The sequence below is a fragment of the Salvelinus namaycush genome, chromosome 15 (assembly GCF_016432855.1).
Source record: "Salvelinus namaycush isolate Seneca chromosome 15, SaNama_1.0, whole genome shotgun sequence".
Classification (NCBI taxonomy): Eukaryota; Metazoa; Chordata; class Actinopteri; order Salmoniformes; family Salmonidae; genus Salvelinus; species Salvelinus namaycush.
The window spans coordinates 26,961,431-26,985,991 of NC_052321.1; the positions used below are offsets into that span (position 1 = coordinate 26,961,431).

At 43.7% G+C, this 24,561-nt stretch overlaps 1 pseudogene; it reads right to left on the reverse strand.

Annotated features, from left to right (window-relative positions):
• Positions 1-244: 244 nt before the first annotated feature.
• Positions 245-16,850, reverse strand: LOC120060023 (annotated as a pseudogene).
• Between the last annotated feature and the right edge of the window lie 7,711 nt (positions 16,851-24,561).

The window sequence follows — 24,561 nt, forward strand, 5'->3', positions numbered from 1 at the left end:
GTGGTGATAAGCATTGCTCACTCACTGCCTGATCTGCGTTGGCCACTCACTGAAAGGCTTCCAGAAGAAGGGAAGGGGAAAATCAACGTCCATCTTTTTCAAGCTTACTCTAATGTATTGAGCCATGCTTTACGATACCTGCTCAATTAGGTTGATAAATTCTTTGAGTCCCCCATAAAAGTGAGACTGTAAAATAGCGACAAGCTCCTTGAGGTCACTGTTCACACGCTCTATGGTCACTTCATTATAGGTTTCCTGGATCTTCATTTTGGCAGTATTTGTACTCGCCAGCTTCAGATCTTGCCACAACCAAGATTTCGCGGGCCATTTCCTCGATTTCCTCCAATTTGAGGAACTCTCCTGCCATCTGCAGTTCATTCACTTCCTGGATCAGCTCTCCTGCCATCTGGAAACATAGTTGCAGGAGTTCATTCACTTCCTGGATCAGCTCCTCCAGACTCACATCCTCCAAGTCGCTCTCTTCGTCGGTTATATAATACTTGGTGGCTTTAATGGCAGACCTCAGATTGGCAACAATATCCTTTCCGTTGAAGACTACATTGCTACCAGAGAGGGGGAACTCAAAACATTTAATGAAACGTTCAATCTCAGTTATGGCCTCCATGAGATTTAAGAACCTTTGGGCAACCCGGTCAATGGTTGCAGACACAGAGCGACTGGCCCTCTCATAGAGCTCCTGTCCAGAAAGTCTCTCCTCTAGTCCGGGTGTATCTGCAGTGTATCGAGACACATTGGGACATCATGATAGGCTCTCTCAATGACGTTGGAGACAGTTCTTCAGCTTCATGGAGGCACGGTTTACATCGAAGCCAAAGTGAGCTGTGTGATACTTGTTTATGAACTTGAGCAGCACATCTGTGATGGCAGGCATCCGCTCTTTGAGCCCTTCAATGGTGGAATGCATGGTATCCATGTTCCAGGCAACCTGGAAACTCAACTTCTCAGAGTTCTTCAGAGTGGCTTTGACACACACTATGTCTGTATCCTTGTCGGGGTTAGACTGGATAGATAAGGAACAAGAGGGGATCAGCATTTGTCTCATACCTTCAGGGTAAACACTAATTACGGCAAAAATAATGCAATGTATTGTGTCCATAAAATATAACATCTAGAAAACTCTAAGCTTTCATTATGACAATTTATAGTAAAGAGGTTTGTAGTATGTGTAGTAAATAAAAGTGCCAGTAATTCAGGTGTTTCTTACCAGTTAGCGGCTGAACGCTTTTCCGTACACCTGTGAAGGTGAAGGAGAATATGAGGTAAGAAGGAATATGAGGAAACCAACCGAAGCCATGAAAGTGGTGAAGCCATCCTTGCGGGAAGCATCGCAGAAGCTCACACCAACATAGGTTTGGCTGGTGATATCCACATTCAAATTATGACAATATACCCTGAAAGATAATGGAACATTTAGTTAAATTTTTATGCAATTTGCATAGGTCAGGTCTGGGAGGTCGGATAGGTAAAGTGCTATAAAGTCTTAAAAGATGGCCTCGGGTAGATGCATTGGAACCTCATATTCTTAGACCTGGTCGAGGAATGCAATGATCTTTTCTTTGATTTCCTCAAAATCTATGGTAATGGCTGGTAAAGTGTAAGAACTCCGAATGGTGAACTCAGGGACTGAGTTTTGGGCCGGAATGCTTATGTCCTGCAGCCTGTTCAGTTCAGGTTGATTTGGATGGTGGGAATGACGAGGTCAGTGAGAGAGACACTAAAAAGGAGGAAATCTCAACCTCTGCTGTCTTTAGTCCATCCTGAATGCCATCCACAGCCTGACTGATCTTGTTTAATATGTCTTGGTCCTTGGCCACCTTGCAGATTTTCTCAATTAGTTTGTTCTGCTGAACAGAAATGTAGCCGACCTTGTTGGTTTAGGAGTCACTTGCCTTTTGCAGATAGATGAGTATCTCCTCTTTAATGTTCATGCCGTTAACTCTATCTCTCATATCTTGAAGGGCTTTCTGTTTAATCGTCTTTATATCATCGAAGGCTGTAGTATCAATCACATCCGTTATCATCTCTATGACAACTTTTGGCTCTTTGAGTTGTTCCTATTATTTGAAGATTCTCCGGAAAAGTGATTCCATATGCTTCAATTTGATTATTAACATAACTTGTTAGTTCACTGATCTTCTGGTTAGCATTGTCAATAAACATATTTTAGTCAAACTCCTTTATGGTTTTGATGACTCCAGAAATGTATTAATTTATGCTTTGCTTGAAGTCAATTGATTTTAACGTACTTACAGCCCCATCCAGTAGTTGCTGCTTTCACAAGCAACTTGCTGTAGAGCTGCCCAGTGTGCTTCCCAAACAGGTCCACCAGACCATCGCTGTTGATTATGGCATTGGCATTGACACTGGAGGTCAGTCCTGCAATTTTAATTTCACAGTTGTGTCTCATCTGTGCATCCATTATCTTCCCAGTTGTGCTACACTTCAGTGGGCCAGCTACTGTAGGTCAGCATAGTTCATTTCATAAGTGTGCCTGAGCTCATGTTCTTCTCCGTAGGCTCCTCTTACAATTCCAGTCAGCTTTAGCTTGGTAGGCTCCATCTTCACGTGGCCTTCATTGTTCATACGGAGGTCAAAGAACTTGAGATCATTTTTCATGTCAATGGAGGTAAAACAAGGCTTCATGCCAACCTTTATATCATGTTTGTATCATCCTCACAGATGAAGTAGTCTGTCTAAGACCAGAAAACAAGGGTCCATAATGTGAGACTCAGACTATGGGTGTTTTCTGTCTTCATGTCCTGCAGAGATCCCTTCATGTTGTTGGAGAAGGTCCCCCTCCTGTTCAATGCCAGTTTAATTGTGCTTCTTGCGTTTGAGTCATAGGCGTTGCCTCTGAAGGTACTGCCTACCTAGTGAAGCCTCAGTACTTGATATTCTGCCCTCCAAACTTAGCTTGACGCTGATTTATTCAGCCATTCCTTTGGTCGTGTAGGTCATGGTGGTGCCACTACTATCTATGTCACCATTGTAGATGTTTTCAAATGTCAAGGGACTGCACTGTAGGCTGTTGGTGCCACTGGTAACCAGTCCATTTCTGTTCACTGTCACAGTGGCCTTATGTAATCCATGGCCATCTTTAAAGGTAAGGGAGCCTTCAGAGTTGACTTCAAGACCATCAGAGTTCATGGATCCTGTGAGAAGGGGACTCAACTCTCAAAATGATTACCTCACTGGAGATTCCAAGCTCAACTTTGTTGTTAAGTATATTGCCCAGAGCGTTGGAAACAGCATCACACTTCAGGGATAGTTGGCCATCCTTGTAGTTGAGCTCTGCCATATGCTTGAGAGCATCGTCCTGCACATTGGATTTGGACACAATGGACAACTTGTCATTGGCATACACTCCCTTGATCATGTTGTGAGCCTGTATAAGTGTCGAGTTCACCCGCAGGTTGGACTCTCTTCTTCCTTATCTATTGAGGGGGTGAATGGCATAGTTATGGCCGTAGGAAGAGTCAGCTTTCAATGAGCCCACTCTGATGGTTCCATCCAAGTTATCATCCCCTGTGACCTCTTCAGAAGTGCTCTGACTTTGCAGAGTAGTACAGAAAGGTCTGCATGCCCAGAGGACTTGAAGCTTCAATCTTGTCGTTGGCCCTGGCATTCAGTTTGTCTGTCACACTCAAGGTTTCAAAGACAATGAAGCTGGCATCAATGGAGCTGTGGCTCTGTGACCCTTGATGAGGTACTTCAGATTATCTTCCACAGTTCCTGAAATGATTGGATGAAACCATTGTCATTGTCATTGTGATATGGTGACTTTATAGAAAATTATCTAAATATCGTTATATTCTAAATTCTTAAATATATGAGGACCATGTGTGGTAAATATAAATTTAAATAAATGTGGAAAGATAAGCAAAGTTTACCTTCAAGTCTGTAGGAGAGTGGGCTAACAGGGGACTCAGCCATGACGTTATATTTAAGCAATAAGGCCAATATACCTGTCACGTCTACTCCCACTCCACCGCTCCGGCACTCGAGGTCGACGGTTTACTAACCACCGGTCCTGGCAACCCATCATTACGCACACCTGGCAACCCTCATTACGCACACCTGGCAACCCTCATTACACAAACCTGCGTCCCATCATTAAGCACACAAGGACTTTATCAATACCATGATTACTCCCCCTTTATTTAGCCCTCAGTTGTCATCAGTCCTTAGGTGTTATTGGTTTTCTTGCACATTCAGTACACTTCCCAAGTCTGTTATTTTGTATCTGTTCAGTCCTGTTCAGTACTCTCCTTCTGCACTTGCTTTCTGACTCCCAGTGTATACGTTACAATACCACGGCTGAGAGCTGTTTTAATCCACAACACAACTTGGAGTGCCTGAACATAGCCCTTAGTCGTGGTATATTGGCCATTTATACAACGGGTGGGTCTAATCCTGAATGCCGATTGGTTAAAAGCGCATTCCAGCAAGTGTCTATTCCACAAGTTACCACTGGCTAAATCTATGACATTAAAATGCCTATTTACTCTGTTCCATCTGACTGCGCAATTCACTGTCTCACCAGCCCAGGCAGGGAAGTTATAAACTATAAATCTCCACTATAAAAAGCATCTAGACATTATCATACATTTCTTTTAGACTAAAATAAAGTTTTCAACAGTGGAGATTTGTATAAACCTTACTGTCTGTCTCTCAACATGGTTTCAATATTCAAATTCGATCACCAACTGTCTCATAGTAATGAATGTGAAGGGTCGGGAGTCGGGACGAGAGAGAGAGGCAGGCAGTGTTTCTCAGCCAGTCGAAATCATGAAACAGCTGGCATAATTTTTATGAATATATACAAAGAAAAGTCAATTGAAAAAAGGTGCAACGAAACAAAGTGCAGCTAGTTTGCAGTCTTTGCAGCTTCAGTTTGAAGTTATTGTGAAGCTATGTTGTTGAGTAGCTCCTCCGAACAACAGTGTCCTAACGATAGAGTACATTTTCTATGCCAGGAGAAATCGTGCCTCATTAGCTCATTGTTATGGATGTATCCAAATAAATGTCACTAGAAAACAGCTTAAACAAATGCAGCTACTGATTTTATTCTTTCTGCACTGTTTGACGTGACTAAGTTAGCCGTAGTTGGCTAGCTAGCAAGCTTAGGATAAGAATGTTTCCAGCCAGTATGGCAATGGAATATTTAGAACGTGTCATGCCTGCTCCCGCTCTTCCCCCCTGGCGCTCGAGGGCGCCAGGCTGCCCTGCGTTACGCACTCCTGCCACCATCATTACGCACACCTGCCTTACCTCATCACCCGCATCAGCGATACTGGACTCACCTGGACTCAATCACCTGTTTATTACCTCCCATATATTTGTCAGTTTCCCAGCTCTGTTTCCCGCTGCTGTATTGATTGTCATCTGTCTTTGTGTTTCCCAGTTCTGACGCTGTTCCTGTCCTGTTGCATGTCTGTTCCAATTAAATGTCAACTCCCTGTACCTGCTTCTCTTCTGCAGCGTCGTTCCTTACAGAACGAACGACTTGGTCACGTCCATAGATACAGAACAAAAAGACTGAACGACTGGGTCACGTCTCTGACATCCGAACCAATAGAACGAACGACCAGCCGGCTTGGGTAGCAACCCTAGATTTGTTCCTAGACTATATCTTGTGGAAGGATGAAATAGTATCAATAAATTCATCAAAATAACGTTTTTAATGAAAATATGTCAATCATTATTTGAATATGTTGGTAACCCGTTGTATAAAAGTAATAATAAATATCACAAACCCCCGAGGTGCCTTATTGCTATTATAAACTGGTTACCAATGTAATTAGAGCAGTAAAAATAAAAGGTTTGTCATACCCGTGGTATATGTTCTGATATATCGGCTGTCAGCCAATCAGCATTCAGGGCTCGAACCACCCAGTTTATAAACAGTGTTTTTTCCCCCAGAGATGGATCCCTCCCATTTGTTGAAGTTGCTGATCACTTTGGAGTTCACCTCAGCAAAGCTAAGCAAGGGCAGCATGAAGTCAAAAGAGCGAGGTATGGTCAAAGTTAGGATTTGGGTCTCATTTGCAGGAGTCATCCAACCTATTTCAGTAACATCGATCGAAGGAATGTACAGGGTAGTGGGAAAGTTTAGCTTTTCAGAAGATTTTCCTCCTAAAGGCAAGGGAGACGGCCATTTTGTTCTGGTTGAACTGGTATCTCCCTTACGAAAAAAGGTTGCAGTCAGAGTTCAGTATAATTGCAGTACACTGTAGTATAACTGTAGTTAGAATGCAGTATAACTGCAGTATGCTGCAAATACTGCGTCCAAAATAACACAAGTTTGTTACTGCAGTAAGTTTGCAGTGGAACTGCAATTACAGTGCAGTATAACTGCAGTTCAACTGCAGCACACTGCAGTTTTTCTGCAGTTTTAAAACTGCAATCTTTTTTTGTAAGGGCTATCACTGTTGTAAAAACAAATCAACAGAAAAACAAGAAAGTGACAAATTAATTTATTGTCATTGGTGATGAATTTATTCTGTTTCCCCTGACACTTTGCCAATATTAAATTGAGATTTAATTTTATCTCCTGAATTGAATGGATTGAAATGGAAATAACCCCAACCCATTTAATATGTGAATTGTCAAATACTTACGATTGAAGAAACAGATTCTCAGGCCCGGTGGGCAGAGTGAGTTCAGCGAGGCTCCTCTTGTTTCTTCCAGCAACCTTGTCTAGCAACCTTGTCTAAATGTTACTTGCCTAAAAATAGATACTTTTGAGATTGATAATTATTGTAGAGAAATGTTATCAATGGAAACAAATCTGCCGCAATTGGGAGTAGACAATTGGAAAAATTACTGCCGATGGCATTCACCAAAAAATATTTCAAACACAGCGGCAACATCCCTCACCTCAATGGCTTTGGTAACAATGTGCTGCACTTTCATTTCAGTTTTAGCCACTTTCTGTTCTAGTATGTCATCAATGAGCTTTTGTAGCTGCCTCTGGTAATCTTCTGTGTTTGGGATGAGTTTTGAATCTCAGAGTTCAGGTCGGACATCATCTCCACCTCAAACTTGTTGTCATCTGTATGGGAAAACCAGATGTAAGACATTAATCATTACTGTTTGCAGTTACATTTTGTTATTGACATTATCAGGTCACACATCACAGAGAAAAAGCTGTCTGACACTTAGCATATCTCACAATTACTTTTTGCACAGAGGAAGACTGGAAAGAAATACAACACTGTGATTTCTTTTACCTGGAACGGCCAACTAGAAACAACTATGAAATATTGTGCCACGCATCTTCTTCCCCTTGACGTTGCTCTCTGTGACTGCCAGCTTTATCCCTGCCTCAATGTCCTAATCAGGGATCTGGACGTCAGTGGTTAGAGTGTCCTTGTAGTGCTTCAGTGTTACGGTCGCCTCTGTGGGCTCAGCACCTAATATGGCGAGGACAGATACAGGGCATTCGGAAAGTATTCAGACCCCTTGACTTTTTCCAAATTTTGTGACGTTACAGCCTTATTTTAAAATTGATTCAATCGTTTCTTTTCCTCATCAATCTACACACAATACCCCATAATGACAAAGCAAAAACAGGTTTTTAGAGATGTTTGCAAATGTATAAAATAAAATAAAAACTGAAAACTCACATTTACATAACTATTCAGACCCTTTACTCAGTACTTTGCTGAGGCACCTTTGGCAGCGATTACAGCCTCGAGTCTCTTGGGTTTGACGCTACAAACACCTGTATTTGTGGAGTTTCTCCCATTTTTCTCTGCAGATCCTCTCAAGCTCTGTCCAGTTGAATGGGGAGCATCGCTGCACAGCTATTTTTAGGTCTCTCCAGAGATGTTAGATCGGTTTCAAGTCCGGGCTCTAGCTTGGCCGCTCAAGGACATACAGAGGCTTGTACCAAAGTGTCACGTCTGCTCCTGCGTAGCCAGAGTACTACCCACCGGTCGTGGGATTCATCATTACGCACATTTATCAATGTTGCGTAGAAAAGCTTAGAAATTAACTCGTACAAAGAAAATGTTGAATATTCGCAAGAAACAAAAAAGTTGATATTTATCAATTGCTTGTACGCTTGATTTACACACACCTGTAAGTATTTTGCCTTGATAAATCAGACACATTCTAAAACACTGTGCTAGTGCACGTGAAGTCTCATTTACAGAAAGAACCGCCCTAAATGACCATTTATAGTCACAAACCTTCCCTTTGAGGCTGCAAGAAATGTCACTAATTTCTGTCCGCCAACATGGAGAAATCAATGAAAAAAAACTTTTCGGACGCAGAAATATAACTTTTGATCACCGAAGTGGAAGCAAAACAAGCCATACTTTTTGGAGACCTCAGCAATGGCTTGACAAATAAGATACAAAATATTACTTGGGAGCAGGTTAGAGCTGGGGTAAATTCTGCCTCATCTGAGTGCAGACCAGTTAATGAAATGAAAAATAAATGAAAATAAAAATCTTGACAGATGTGGGTGATTTGCCTGACCCCTCATCCCCAGGCCTACAAGAAGGGAATCCTCTGACCCCTCATCACCAGGCCTACAAGAAGGGTGTCCTCTTTGGCGAGCGCTTCAGCTGCACAGCATGTTTTGACTGATGCAGTCCTGAAACAACAAGAAGAGATCAACACATCAGTTATTGGACTCAAACAGCAGCTGGAGGATGTATGCAACAGCCTGAGAGAGATAAATCAATCATTGAAAGAACCTGTTGACTGTGTCAAACATGTGAGACAAATTTTGGTGCAATGCAAATGTGTTTTCCTCATTGATTTGATTACAATATTTGGAAGAACAGATACCTAAAACCATTGTATGATGTTGACTCTTGTTCTCAGTGCCAGAGCTATGGGTGGTGGGAAACACTACCTGTCAGGCATGGGCTCATTGGGTCTGGGTGGATCATTCAGGGGAATGCCATTTTGATTGCAATGTTGCACACTGCAAGCCTTGACAATGTAGTAAACCTAAAAAGGAATTTGCACATTGTATTACATTCACGTAATGGCATTTGAAGGAATGTCATTGCAGAGGCAAGCCTTGCTAGGCTGGTATTGCAGCCAGGCAATGCCCTTTCAGCAGGCCTATGGTGTGCTCCACTGTTGCTCTTGTGCATGCTTGGGCTTGGTTGTACCTTGCCTCTTGTTGGTTTGAGGGATTTGTGAGGGGAGTCATCAGCCATGATTGTAATGGGTAGCCCCGGTCTCCTGCAGTTATGAACACAACATTCAGATATTGTTTCCCAATAGAGGTCTAACATGGCAAATAAAACCTTGCAAATAAAACATAAGTCACTTACTAATAAGCCATCCGTCCTCAACAGCTCCTTCCTGGAGGTTAGGGCCTACTGAACTGTTCTGCACAATGAGTGAATCGTGTGTCCCACTTGGCCACTACATTCAACAAAGCCAAATGTGAATCACAGAGGACCTGCACATTGACAGAATGGAAACATTTTCGGTTGAATAAGTTGAATTTGTTCAATGATGGTGCTTTTATTGTGATGTGGGTGCAGTCAATTGCTCCAATGACATTGGGAAATCCAGCTATGGTGTGGAAATCCCTTTTCACTCTGGCCTGTTGCACAGTAGTGTATGGAAACGGTATGTATTGTGGGGTCAATTAAATAATGCCATGAAGGACTGCAGGCAATATTCGGCTCCTGGTTGGTTGTGAAATGCCAGACCAATCCTCAATCTCCCGTTGGAATGTTCCAGTGGCCAAAAATCCCAGGGTGGAGAGGACTTGGGTTTGCACTGGGATGGCATTGTTGCGTTTCGTCTCCCTTTCTAATACTGGAGTGAGTTGGTTGCAGAGATACAATAAACTATGCCTTGGAAAATGAAATCTACTAATAAGCCAAGTGTCGCTCTCAGCAAAAACATCTGCACGCTCATTGAAAATACGCTCCCTGTGTAATGCAGCTTGTGCCAGATCCTCCAGCAATGCAAGATTTGCCATGTTGGACAAGTCACAATGCCTCAGTGTTGCCTTTTATATTATTTAACTGGTTTAACTAAATTGCCTCCAACCTTACATTCCACTCCCTTTCTAATTTACTTTATTATTTAATTAGGCTTAAATGGTTTCATATTTATGAATTTGATAGCACCCTGAGAAAACTATTAGCTTAAGTGTCTATGAACGAAATACATGAATAAACCATTAATGTATTCTCTTTTTTCTTCATAGTTTATTATTTGATACAGTATGTCAATACTTTCTCCATTTGGTGGATGGTATTTCATTAGCAGTTTCACTTTTCTACCACAAGGTGCTGTGTGTACGCATGGTGAGAGGTGTGCTTAAATTTACGCACATTCTCAAGTATAAGTACAAATTAATAAATCCCACACTTTGCTTAGAAATGATCGCACGCATGGTTTACGAACGTTTCTGTTTGTAGGCAACATTGATAAATGAGGGCCCTGGCACTCATCATTACACGCACCTGTTAATCATTATGATTCACAACTGAACTCCATTACCTTCATAATTTCCTCCCCTTTATATGTCACTCTCCCATGGTCACTCACCAGTTGGTATTGTTCTTGTGTATCGGCATTCTGCCTTATGTGTCACGCTCTGATCTGTTTCACCTGTTCCTGTGATTGTCTCCACCCCCTCCAGGTGTCGCATATTTCCCTGGTGTATTTATCCCTGTGTTTCCTGTCTCTGTGCCAGTTCGTCTTGTATGTTAGTCAAGTCAATCAGTGTGGTTTTCCCCATTCTCCTTTTGCTTTTTGCTTTTTGATAGTCTTCCCGGTTTTGACCCCTGCCTGACTCTGGACTACTTTCCCGCCTGCCTGATCATCCTGCCTGCCCTGACCTTGATTCTGCCTGCCCTTCGGTACCTTTTGGACTCTTTTGAACTGGTTTTGACCCTTTTGCCTGTCCATGACCATTCTCTTGCCTTACCCTATTGGATTAATAAATGTTGTAAGACTCCAACCATCTGCCTCCTGTGTCTGCATCTGGGTCTCGCCTTGTGTCATGATATTATGTTAGTGTCGTGTTCTTGGTTTTGTTGTTTTAGTAAAATTTTGCACCTGCTTTCGACTCACCGCACCATCATTACAGAATACCAACTCAAAATATGGAAGCAGCAGGACAACCGGACATCTCCCAGGTGATTGATGAACAAGGTTACCTTCTTCGTCAACACAATGATCAGCTGGCTCAACTGGAGAAGGCCATGGAAGATGTTCTCGGCAGTCTACAATGTCTCAACAGCGGAGGATATTCTAGAGCCAGTCTACCCAACGAGTTAGCACACAAGCCCATCCAGCAAACTGCTCAGGTCAGCGATACCCTTCTATCCCTCCCGGAGAAATATGATGGGACACCATCCAAATACGGTGGCTTCCTCCTTCAGTGCTCCCTCTATTTCGCACATCAGATGGGAGCCCCCACCACCGAGAAGTCTAAGGTTGCTACGGTTATTTTTCTGCTGACTGGGCGGGCATTGGAATGGGCTACGGCCGTCTGGAAGAGAGGAGAGGAACTTGAGTTTTATGAGGGGTTCATGTATTTTTGATCATCCCGCGGAGGGCAGAGAGGGAGGTGAGCATCTGCTTCAGCTCCAGCAGGGGAATCAGACAGCTGCTGAGTATACGCTTACCTTCCGGAGAGTAGCAGCTTCCAGTGGATGAAATGAGCCGGCGCTCAGCACGTTATTTAGAAGAGGTCTGCGCGGGGAGATCCAGACGGAACTGGCTTGCCGAGATGACAACCTCACCCTGGACGCACTCATTGATACGGCCATCCGTCTGGATAACCTCCTCCGGGAGCGTGGGCATCTTCATCGCTTCTCTCCCTCCTTCGGCGAGTGTTCGGGATCAGAGCCTGAACCCATGGAGGTAGGGGTCACACGCCTTCCCGTGGCGGAATGACGCAGACGGATACAGCTGGGGCTCTGTCTGTACTGTGGCCAGGGAGGGCACAAGCGCCAGCGGTGTCCGTTTCTTCAGAATCCATGATCCACTAGAGCAGAGGGAGGGTCACGTGATGTTACATCCCCTGGACCAGGAGTGAGTATTCAATCTACTGCTCTTCCTGTTAGATTCTTTGTAGTACCATCACTCTGGCTGCCTGTCCCTCATGCCCTGTGTCTACAGCTTTAGTGGATTCTGGCGCCTCGGGGGACTCAGACCCTTGCCTCCTCTCTCAATATTACTACCTACCCGCTCTCCTCTCCTTTTCCGGTTCAAAGTCTCTACCTTCGATCTCTAGGATCCGGAACCATCACACACATCACCCAACCACTCACCCTCACCATAGAGCCCAATCACCAGGAAAACATCCCCTTCATCACCTGTGCACCAGTTCACAAGATCATCCTCGGCCTACCTTGGCTTCAGCGCCATAACCCTACCATCTCATGGTCGGGGATGAGAATCACCAACTGGTCACCTGAATGCCGGAAGATCTGCTTTCCTGTCCTCTGTTTACACGTCGGTTGCACTTCAGCCCAACATCCCGGAGGAATATCAGGATCTAAGGGAGGTATTCTCCAAGACAATCCAAGCGGACTGTCATGTGCCTTTTACTGATGAGTGGCTTCCATCTGGCCTCTACCACAAAGGCCTGATTGATGGAGTGCTGCGGAGATGGTTGTCCTTCTGGAAGGTTCTCCCATCTCCACAGAGGAACTCTGGAGTTCTGTCAGAGGGACCATCAGGTTCTTGGTCACCTCCCTGACCGATTGCTCAGTTTGGCCGGGCAGATAGCTCTAGGAAGAGTCTTTGTGGTTCCAAACGTTTCTCATTTAAGAATGGAGGCCACTGTGTTCTTGGGGACCTTCAATGCTGCAGACATTATTTGGTACCCTTCCCCAGATCTATGCCTCGACACAAAACACAGGCGTGTGCCTTTCCAAATAATATCCAATCAATTGGATTTACCACAGGTGGATGCCGATCAAGTTGTAGAAACATCTCAAGGATGATCAATGGAAACATGATGCACCTGAGCTCAATTTCGAGTATCATAGCAAAGAGTCTGAATACTTAAGTAAATAAGGTATTTCTGTTTACATTTTTAATGAATTTGCTAAAATTCCTAAAAAAACTGTTATCGCTTTGTCATTATGGAGTATTGTTTGTAGATTGAGGACATTTTTTTATTTAATCCATTTTAGAATAAGGCTGTAATGTAACAAAATATGGAAAAGTCAAGTGGTCTGAATACTTCCAGAACGCTCTGCAGACCCCAATTAATTTTATGTGGATATCTATGGCATTTGTCTGTCTTAATTAGATTTTTTTTCTCTCCATTGGACACACATACCATCCACCCTCGGGGTTAGCTTCAGAGAGTCCATTTTCTTGCGTCCCTCCTTGCACCCTCTGAGCGTTTCAGAAGTAATGGCAGCAGTGTATTCTGTGACCTCCCCTGTTCTGGAGCTCCACATCAAGCCTAATGGATTGACAGACATGTGTCTCTTAAATATGATCCTTTTAATAAATAGAATGATACAGTTGAAATCAATCATGTTTGGAAATCCAAGCAATGGACGTAGCCTTCACCTGCTCTCCCCTGTAAGGGGGTAGTATGGAGCATCGTCTGAGTTTGCGTTGGCGTAACACAGTGTGGTGCAGATATTCATACCAGTAAACAGGAGCTGGCACTCAGGAGTCTGTCATGCGCTCTCCTATTGAGGGCACCATCTTAGTCTGGGGGGAGGACACTTACATCATCTTTTTTTCTGGATTTTGAAGAGTTGTAGGAATTTAATTTAAGAATATTTAATATAACTTTTTACATCATATAGTAATGCTTAATATAACTGATGCAAGTTGAGGCTGGTTTAAGTCAAGTTGGTCTACATTTAAAGATGATGGCATTTAATACAAACTGGACTCTTAATATGTATGTGAGCTAACCATAATGTGCCACTTACTGTATATTTCAAATTAAATTATTAGAATTAAAATAATTTAAGTTGAAGTTAGAGTAATTCCCACCTGACGCTGAATAGCAGCTGAGTGGTTCCCTTGGGTGCAAATATGGAGAGCTTGTGTCAAGGCCGTTGAATGAAGAGGACCAAGGTGCAGCGTGGTCAGCGTACATATTACTTTATTTATATGACGCCGACAAAAACAATAAACAATCTAAAGGCTAGCTTTAGCTGAAGGCTATAGTGCCAACAAACAAAGACAACTTAGGACTACCTAAGTATGGTTCTCAATCAGAGACAATGATAGACAGCTGTCCCTGATTGAGAACCCTACCCTGCCAAAACATAGAAATACAAATAATAGAACGAAAGAACATAGAATACTCACCCCAAATCACACCCTGACCAAACCAAATAGAGACATAAAAAGGGTCTCTAAGGTCAGGGCGTGACAGTTTGATAACATTCCTGCTAATGGTGACTTTGGCATTCAGGGAACTCTCATGGTATATGCTGGTGTGCATCTCGATGCCAGCCACCACAAACTCAGGAATGTTGAGGCCCATTTGTGTAATATACTCCACATCAATAGATTGCATGAAAGACAGCTGCTGCTACAGGTAAGAAAGGCATAATTTACATGTAAAAATCACCTAGGATCCTAATAAATGAAAGAATTTGTTCAAATATAGTCAAAATCCATAAAACATGTTCCATAAGGCCTATACATTTAATTGAATGGAAACAAAAGAGCAGGCAGTTTACCATTCCAGTGGAAAAGTTCAGACCTCCCTTAGCTCCAGGGGCAAAGACACCAGACAAGGAGAATTTCAGGGGTAAGCCAGACACAGAGGGAAGGGAAAAACTCTAATCCAGGAAGATATAGTGGGCATGAAGCTCATTGTCAGTGCTGGACATCAGAGACTGCATGGCCTGTACAAAAATAAAGAAAAGGCTAATTGAAACAAAGAGACTTTGGGTGTGGGTCAGTTAAACTCTAAATGTATAGAAATAAATGTTTAGCTTCATTTGTAATTTACTGTTTTGTTTAGTTATCTAGTTTTCACATACTGTATATTATTATATGCTTTCCCCCTCAGAATGACCTATTCAGTCAACAATGATTTACCTTCAGAGGCATTATCTTGAAGAACACGTCAGTACATAGCTAGGGTCGGGGCCATGTGCTCCATCTCACTGGACTTGATGTATCCAACTTCATCTCCAAGAATCCTTAGGTAGGCCATGGCCTCAGCGGAGTCTTGAGAGTGCAGTTCCCTGACAAGCTTTTGGAAGTTCTGTCCAATGTCTCTTACGAGTTCCTGCGGGGCCTGTAAGATATGGATGATTAAAAATGTCTTTAAATACTTCAGCTCACACTGAAAAGCCAAATGAAAAGACTATTCCTTGAGCAGCAATATATCAAATTATACAGTTTTCCAGCACCTGTTGGACTGAGTCTGGCATCTTGAGACCAGCCCAGTACAGGCCTTGGAGACAGGGGTGAAACCTTGCTCTCCAAAAAGGGCCTCAAGGCTCAGTTCATATCCATTTCCTTCAATACAGACCTCGAAAATGGAAGTGGAAAAAAAGGGGGAGACAAGATATCAATGTAATCACACCAATATTGATGCAATATTCTTTTAAATAATAAACATTTTAATTAAATGTTTAATTTATTATATAAATATATATTTTAAAGTTTCTATAGTTTTTTAAAACCTCTAACATATTACCGTTATACCCAAAGGCTTTGAAGGTGGTCTCCAGCAGGACTTCCTTTGGCAGGGATGCAGTGGAATCAAAGATCATGTTGCTCTTTATGGAGCCCATGGTGGTGTCCATTTTGCAGTTGCGGGACATTGTGGCGAAGTGGTTATTAACAGAGTGCTGATGGTCTTGCAATGCCTCCTCGATATACTTACTATCTTATTCTTGAGGAAGATAGAAAGAGAGCACTTTTCAGAACCCACAACTTGCTTGAGTTGCACAAGTGATTATGGGGACTAGGACAATAAAGGGTATTTTTTTTATTTTTTATTTCACCTTTATTTAACCAGGTATTATTTTGCGGTGGTGGAAAAAGTACCCAATTGTCATACTTGAGAAAAGTACACATACCTTAATAGAAAGTTACTCAAGTAAAAGTGAAAGTCACCCAGTGAAAAACTACTTGAGCAAAAGTCTAAAAGTATTAGGTTCTAAATATACTTAAGAATCAAAAGTAAATGGAATTGATCAAATATACTTATGTAGTAAAAGTACAAGTATAAATCATTTCAAATTCCTTATATTAAGCAAAGCAGAAGACACACTTTTCTTGCTTTTAAAATGTGCAGAGGTACACTCCAACACTCAGACATAATTTACAAACAATGCATTTGTGTTTAGTGAGTCTGCCAGATCAGAGGCAGTAGGCATGACCATGTGTTCTCTTGATAAGTGCGTGAATTTGACCAGTTTCCTGTCCTGCTAAGCACTCAACATGTAACGAGTACTTTTGGGTGTCAGGGAAAATGTATGGAGTAAAAAGTAAATTATTTGCTTTAGGAATGTAGTGAAGTAAAAGTAAAAGTTGTCAAAAATATACACAGTAAAGTACAGATACCCCAAAAAACTACTTAAGTAGTACTTTAAAGTATTTTTTACTTAAGTACTTTACACCACTGTGAAAAATAGAAACTCAATAAAGATGATTTCCTTAGCCAGGTGTCAAATACAGTAGGAGATACAGAATACATCAACACCTTCCACCACTGTGATCACACACATTCAATTCATCATGTAAATGAAGAGGGAGTGACTGAACATATCATGTTCAGTCACTTACTGTTGCATTTTGGGATCAACAGAGTGGCAGATGTTGTCAAGGTGGCAGGCCACAAAGCTCCTGACCTGTGGGTCCTGCTCATCCTTCAGCATGGTGATCATCTTGCTAAGCAGCGCATTGTCAGGACTCTTCATAAGCATCAGATAAGCTGCCACACGTTTCTGGATGGGGCTCTCAGCATCTTGGTACCCCTCCAAGAGAGTTTTTCTGACCTGTCATTCACAGCAGACATATTTCTAGCTGTATCTGTATGTTAGGTGTAAAACAACACAATACTTAAAACATTACTTGTAATATTGCTTATAAGCGGTTGTATACCCTTAGTATCAGGAAAGTCATGTCCTCATCCCTTGAGCAGTCTCCCAACATGGTATCCATGAACTCTTTCACCTATTTGACCTCAGGGGTGGGATGTCCTGGGTGAAACCTGCAGATGAGTTTTGGAAATATGTTACCCAGTAGTTCTGAATTTTATTGTGATGTATTGCCCTCTGGTGGTTAACTTAAAAAAATTATTGAATAAAAAATCTAAACGGTTAAAAAGCTGTTATGGTCAAATTAACATCAACCATGTTCCCAGATAAAAAATAAATTTAAAAAAGGCAATTGATGAGATATCTATGATTACAGTTATTTTGGGATGAAAGAATAATTTCACTTACTTCCTGACAGTGTTTTCCAGAGCGTACATAATGTCTTTGCTCTGTTTGTATTGTGCCAAAATGAGCATATCTCTGACTCAGTGGAAGTCAGGACTGGACTGTACACAAAGATGTCCCCATACACAGCTGTGCTGTTCATCCTCCTGATGACTTGGAGGATGGAGAACCGTTTTACAAGAGGGACTAGTAGCACATTCTATGTACAAATTATCAATACATGTTTTATCTTTATGGTAAATGTTTGCACTGACTTCTCCATTGCAGCCTGGAAGGCCTCAGCTCCTGCAGCCTGTCTATACACAGCCTCTCCCTGGGGGTTGATGACCAACATCTCACTGAAGGCACAATCCGCCGTGTGAAGAACAAAGCTGCATTTTTGTGGGACTTCGAGTTCCACCTGAATGAGGAGGATGATAACAAGAGAGGAAGGGCCAGGCAAACAGAGTGAGAAAGGGTCAGTAAGATAACAGTTCCCCCAGTTACCAGCAGGTATAAGTCGAGCAACAAAAACAAAGGCCTACCTGCCATTCCTGAGGTTGGATGTCCCAGTCACGTCATTTTCTCTCTCTGTCATGTATTGGTATAATTACAGTATTTCGTAAAGGTCTTTAACCTTGCTGACACTGGAGATCACACATAATGGGCAAATCAATTTGAATAATTTTACTGTATGAACAAGTATTATACCACCTCTATCAATATTTCTCATATACTACCTAATAGCCCCTGGCTAAGTTTTAGATGTTTTCTCCAAATTGAGTCAATATTTGTTTAGACAACATCCTGAGTTTCTAGTCAAAGTCCCACAACACCACTTGAACTCCAGACCCAATTACATACTAAATGGCAATTCTCTTAATGAATAACATCAATTCTACTGAGGCATAAACATTATGGTGCAATGTTCAGATCTAGCCAGGTCCAGCTCTGTTATCTCCAGTTCCACTAAAACAGAAAATCCTAAAGCTGAGGTTATTAACTAAGGTCAGTGTACAAGAAACATGCTTGTACCTTGTTTCCTAAGGCCCCTGCCTACATGTTAGGGATTCACTCAGGGCCAAATCATCACTTAAGACAAATCATCACTTAAAACAATCAACATAACTTTTCAACAACCAACATAACTTTTCACTGAAATAATTTATTAACTGAATGTAAGATTAACAGGTGAAGTAAACCCTTAGAGACTTCTGTACATCAGCATTCTCACTGCTTTTCTCTAAAAAGCAAATAAAAAAGTCCTCATGTGTAATGTCCTGACCAGAGTTCTTATGTGTTTTGCTTGTTTAGTGTTGGTCAGGACGTGAGCTGGGTGGGAATTCTATGTTGTGTGTCTAGTTTGTCTGTTTCTGTGTCCAGCCTAATATGGTTCTCAATCAGAGGCAGCTGTCAATCGTTGTCCCTGATTGAGAATCATATATAGGTGGCTTATTTTGTGTTGGGGATTGTGGGTGGTTGTTTCCTGTCTCTGTGTTTGTGTTCTGCACCAGATAGGACTGTCTCGGTTTTCACGTTTGTTGTTTTGTATTGTTGTAAGTGTTCACAGTTCGTTATATTAAACATGTTGAACACTAACTGCGCTGCATTTTGGTCCTCTCCTTCATCCCAGGAAGAAAGCCGTTACATCATGTTAGTAAACATCTTTACATTGGTGTTGCATTTATTTATTATTTAGTTACATTAAATCTGTGTAAATGTCAGAGACATGAGGATACATTTTTAGACATCTTTTGGTCTTTTAGTAAGTAAAAAATTATATTGAGACCTAAATTAGGTTGGATATTTACTCAAGGTTAAAGTGGGTCAGCAGTATAGGACACCAACTCAGAAACCTGCTTTACACTAATGAGAGCTTGAGAGAACACCAACTTCTGAAGAAGTTCGGAAAGGGACCTGGTCTATCTAAAATCATGTTTAATGTAATTAAATCAAGTATAGTGTAGTATAGAATATATATATATTTTTTTTTACATATTACAAAAATATTTATTATCCTATATTGACAAAATACAATGGAAATGAAGAATGGTCTTCACCATCAAAATGAGATATTGGTGCTCAGAAGCAAATCCTGGGGTCCCCCATGATGGGAAGCTGTCTCTTACGTTTAGTTGAGTTCTCTCTAGAATAAGTGTTTTGCAGATTTGTCAGTATTGATTCTTCCATTTGGCAATTGTTTTGCGTCAAAATATTATTGTCTAATGTTTTGTTTCTCAGGGATCTTGTCTACTGTCCTGTAGCAACTTACAACTATCTGTTGCACATTATGTAGGTCAATATACTATATGAGGAATTATAGCTATTCTTTGCTATAATGTTCCATACAGTTTTTGGAAAAGTTGTACAAAAGTATATTATCTTTTTATGGCTGCAGGGGCAGTATTGAGTAGCTCTGATTAAAGGTGCCCATTTCAAACGGCCTCGTACTCAATTCTTGCTCGTAAAATATGCATATTATTATTATTATTGGATAGAAAACACTCTCTAGTTTCTATAACCGTTGGAATTATGTCTCTGAGTGAAACAGAACTCATTCTACAGCACTTTTCCTGACAGGGAGTGAGATTTCAGAAATCTTGGCCCCTGGTCCCAGGTCAGTTTTAAGGTCCCTGTAAATGCTATGAGGATACAAACACTGCCTACGCCTTCCTCTAGATGTCAGTAAGAGGTGACAATTTGAATGGAGTCGATTGCGCAATCAGGGCCTGTATAAAAGAGCACAAGGCGGAAGTAGCTTTCTTTTTTTCCTGCGCCTGACGCACGATGGACGTCGGACTGGCTCTCTTTCCAAGCTTTGGTTTAGCCACTTCTAAATCGCCGGTCATGTTTTTACTCGTTATAGGTGTTAAAAACATCATAAGGTAGTTAATTTAAACCGTTTTATAGCAATTTATATCCGTTTAGTGCGATTTTGAGGCATTTCTTTGTGATTCACTTTGAAGCGCTGGGCACGTTTCCAGTACCGGTCGAACGTTAGTGGCCATTTCGACGGACAAGAGGACATCTTTCGACCAAAAGACGATTAGACCCGAGAAAGGATACATTGCCCAAGATTCTGATGGAAGATCAGCTCATAGTAAGAAATATTTAAGATGATAAATCGTTGTTCTGTAGAAAAATGTTAAACGCATATTCCGCCATTTTTTTTGGTATAGCTTCGCTTGGCGAACCCTGTATTGCACAGTAAGGATAATTTTAGAAATGTAATTCAGCGATTGCATTAAGAACTAATTTGTCTTTCGATAGCTGTCCAACTTATATTTTTTTAGTCAAGTTTATGAATAGTTATTCATTAGACAAGATCACTGTCAAAGATGGCGCCCGACATTTTCAGGCCAGTTTTGCTACTATTCTCATTGTAAAACCACGTTTTTTTGTGGCTAAATATGCACATTTTCGAACAAACTCTATATGTATGTTGTAATATGATGTTACAGGAGTGTCATCGGAAGAATTCTGAGAAGGTTAGTGAAAAAATTAATATATTTTGGCGATGATAACGTTATCGCTCTCTTTGGCTTGAATCAATGCTCGGGTAACGTTTGCACATGTGGTATGCTAATATAACGATTTATTGTGTTTTCGCTGTAAAACACTTAGAAAATCTGAAATGTTGTCTGAATTCACAAGATCTGTGTCTTTCCATTGCTATGCGCTGTCTATTTTTAAGAAATGTTTTATGATGAGTAAATTGGTAATACACGTTGCTCTCTGTAGTAATTCTAGTCGCTTTGGTGAGATTTGTGATGGTGGCTGCAATGGCAAACTATGATTTATACCTGAAATATGCACATTTTTCTAACAAAACCTATGCTATACAATAAATATGTTATCAGACTGGCATCTGATGAAGTTTTTTCTTGGTTAGTGGCTATTTATATCTTTATTTGGTCGAATTTGTGATAGCACCTGATGGAGTAAGAAACTGATGGAGTTAGAAAAGTGGTGTCTTTTGCTAACGTGGTTAGCTAATAGATTTACATATTTTGTCTTCCCTGTAAAACATTTTAAAAATCGGACATGTTGGCTTGATTCACAAGATGTGTACCTTTCATATGCTGTATTGGACTTGTTAATGTGTGAAAGTTAAATATTTAAAAAAAATATTTTTTTGAATTTCGCGCCCTGCACTTTGAGCTGGATGTTGTCATAGGTGTACCGACCTCGGGCTTGCAGCCATAAGAAGTTATAGTAATGCACGCTGAATAAGAGTAGGATTGTAACGTCCTGACCAGAGTTCTTATGTGTTTTGCTTGTTTAGTGTTGGTCAGGACGTGAGCTGGGTGGGAATTCTATGTTGTGTGTCTAGTTTGTCTGTTTCTGTGTTCAGCCTAATATGGTTCTCAATCAGAGGCAGCTGTCAATCGTTGTCCCTGATTGAGAATCATATATAGGTGGCTTGTTTTGTGTTGGGGATTGTGGGTGGTTGTTTCCTGTCTCTGTGTTTGTGTTCTGCACCAGATAGGACTGTCTCGGTTTTCACATTTGTTGTTTTGTATTGTTGTAAGTGTTCACAGTTCGTTATATTAAACATGTTGAACACTAACTGCGCTGCATTTTGGTCCTCTCCTTCATCCCAGGAAGAAAGCCGTTACAGAACCACCCACCAAACTCGGACCAAGCAGCGTAGCAACGGGCAGCAGCGGCAGCAGCAGCAGCAGCGGGACCAGGAGAAATGGACATGGGAGGACGAGCTGGACGGAAAAGGACCCTGGGCAGAGCCAGAGGAGTATCGCCGCCCCAAAGCAGAGCTGGAGGCAGCAAAAGCAGAGAGGCGGCGTTTCGAGGAGCTAGCTCGGCAGCAGGAGCCGGATCTGGGTTACACCACTTGGGAGGAAATAGACAGGTGGTCGGTTGACCCAGGGAGAGTGCCGGAGCCCGCCTGGGATTCGATGGAGCAATGTGCGGAGGGATACCGGCGAATGAGGTTAGCACGACGGCGCGGTATGAAGCCCGTGAAGAAACCCCAAAAATGTATTGGGGGGGGGGGGGGGGGGGGGGCTAAAGGATAGTGTGGCGAAGTCAGGTAGGAGACCTGCGCCCACTTCCCATGCTTACCGTGGAGAGCGGGAGTACGGGCAGACACCGTGTTATGCGGAAGAGCGCACAGTGTCTCCTGTACGTGTGCATAGGCCGGTGCGGGTTATTCCACCTCCCCGCACTGGCCGGGCTAGATTGAGCATTGAGCCAAGTGCCATGAAGCCGGCTCTACATATCTGGCCTCCAGTACGTCTCCTCGGGCCGGTGTACATGGCACCAACCTTACGCATGGTGTCCCCGGTTCGCCAACACAGCCCAGTGCAGGTTATTCCACCTCCCCGCACTGGACGGGCTATGGGGAGCATTCAACCAGGTAAGGTTGGGCAGGCTCTGTGCTCAAGGGAGCCAGTACGCCTGCACGGTCCGGTATATCCGGCGCCACCTTCCCGCCCCAGCCCAGTACCACCAGTGTCTACACCACGCACCAGGCTTCCTGTGCGTCTCCAGAGCCCTGTTCCTCCTCCACGCACTCTCCCTGTGGTGCGTGTCTCCAGCCCAGTACCTCCAGTTCCGGCACCACGCACCAAGCCTCCTGTGCGTCTCCAGAGTCCTGTTCCTCCTCCACGCACTAGCCCTATGGTGCGTGTCTCCAGCCCGGTACCACCAGTTCCGGCACCACGCACCAAGCCTCCTGTGCGTCTCCAGAGCCCTGTACGCACTGTTCCTTCTCCCCGCACTCGCCCTGAGGTGCGTGCCCTCAGCCCGGTACCACCAGTGCCGGTACCACGCACCAGGCCTATAGTGCGCTTTGAGAATTCAGTGTGCCCTGTTCCTGCTCCCAGCACTAGCCTTGAGGTGCGTGTCTCCAGTCCGGTACCACCAGTTCCGGCACCACGCACCAGGCCTACTGTGCTCCTCAGCAGGTCAGAGTCGGCCGTCTGCCCAGTGCCATCTGAGCCATCCGTCTGCCCAGCGCCATCTGAGCCATCCGTCTGCCCAGCGCCATCTGAGCCATCCGTCTGCCCAGCGCCATCTGAGCCGTCCGTCTGCCCAGCGTCATCTGAGCCGCCCGTCTGTCCCGAGCCGTCATCTGAGCCGCCCGTCTGTCCCGAGCCGTCAGAGCCGCCCGTCTGTCCCGAGCCGTCAGAGCTGCCCGTCTGTCCCGAGCCATTAGAGCCGCCCGTCTGTCCCGAGCCATTAGAGCCGCCCGTCTGTCCCGAGCCGTCAGAGCCGCCCGTCTGTCCCGAGCCGCTAGAGCCGTCCGTCAGTCAGGAGCCGCTAGAGCCGTCCGTCAGTCAGGAGCCGCTAGAGCCGTCCGTCAGTCAGGAGCCGCTAGAGCCGTCCGTCAGTCAGGAGCCGCTAGAGCCGTCCGTCAGTCAGGAGCCGCTAGAGCCGCCAGCCAGTCAGGAGCTGCCAGAGCCGCCAGCCAGTCAGGAGCTGCCAGAGCCGCCAGCCAGTCAGGAGCTGCCAGAGCCGCCAGCCAGTCAGGAGCTGCCAGAGCCGCCAGCCAGTCAGGAGCTGCCAAAGCCGCCTTCCAGTCATGAGCTGCCCTCCAGTCATGAGCTGCCCTCCAGTCATGAGCTGCCTTCCAGTCATGAGCTGCCCTCCAGTCATGAGCTGCCCTTCAGTCATGAGCTGCCCTTCAGTCATGAGCTGCCTTCCAGTCATGAGCTGCCTTCCAGTCATGAGCTGCCCTCCAGTCATGAGCTGCCCTCCAGTCATGAGCTGCCCTCCAGTCATGAGCTGCCCTCCAGTCATGAGCTGCCCTCCAGTCATGAGCTGCCTTCCAGTCATGAGCTGCCTTCCAGTCATGAGCTGCCCTCCAGCCCGGAGCTGCCCTCCAGCCCGGAGCTGCCCCTCAGCCCGGAGCTGCCCTTAGTCCGGACCTGCCCCTCTGTCCTGAGCTACCCCTCTGTCTTGAGCTACCTCTCTGTCTTGAGCTACCTCTCTGTCTTGAGCTACCTCTCTGTCTTGAGCTACCTCTCTGTCCTGAGCTACCTCTCTGTCCTGAGCTGTCTCATCAATTATGTGGGGACCTTGGTGAGGATTCCTAGGTCAAGGTCGGGGGCGAGGGTCGCCACTCAAAGGACGCTAAGGAGGGGGACAAAGACAATGGTGGAGTGGTGTCCTCGTCCTGCGCCGGAGCCGCCACCGCGGACAGATGCCCACC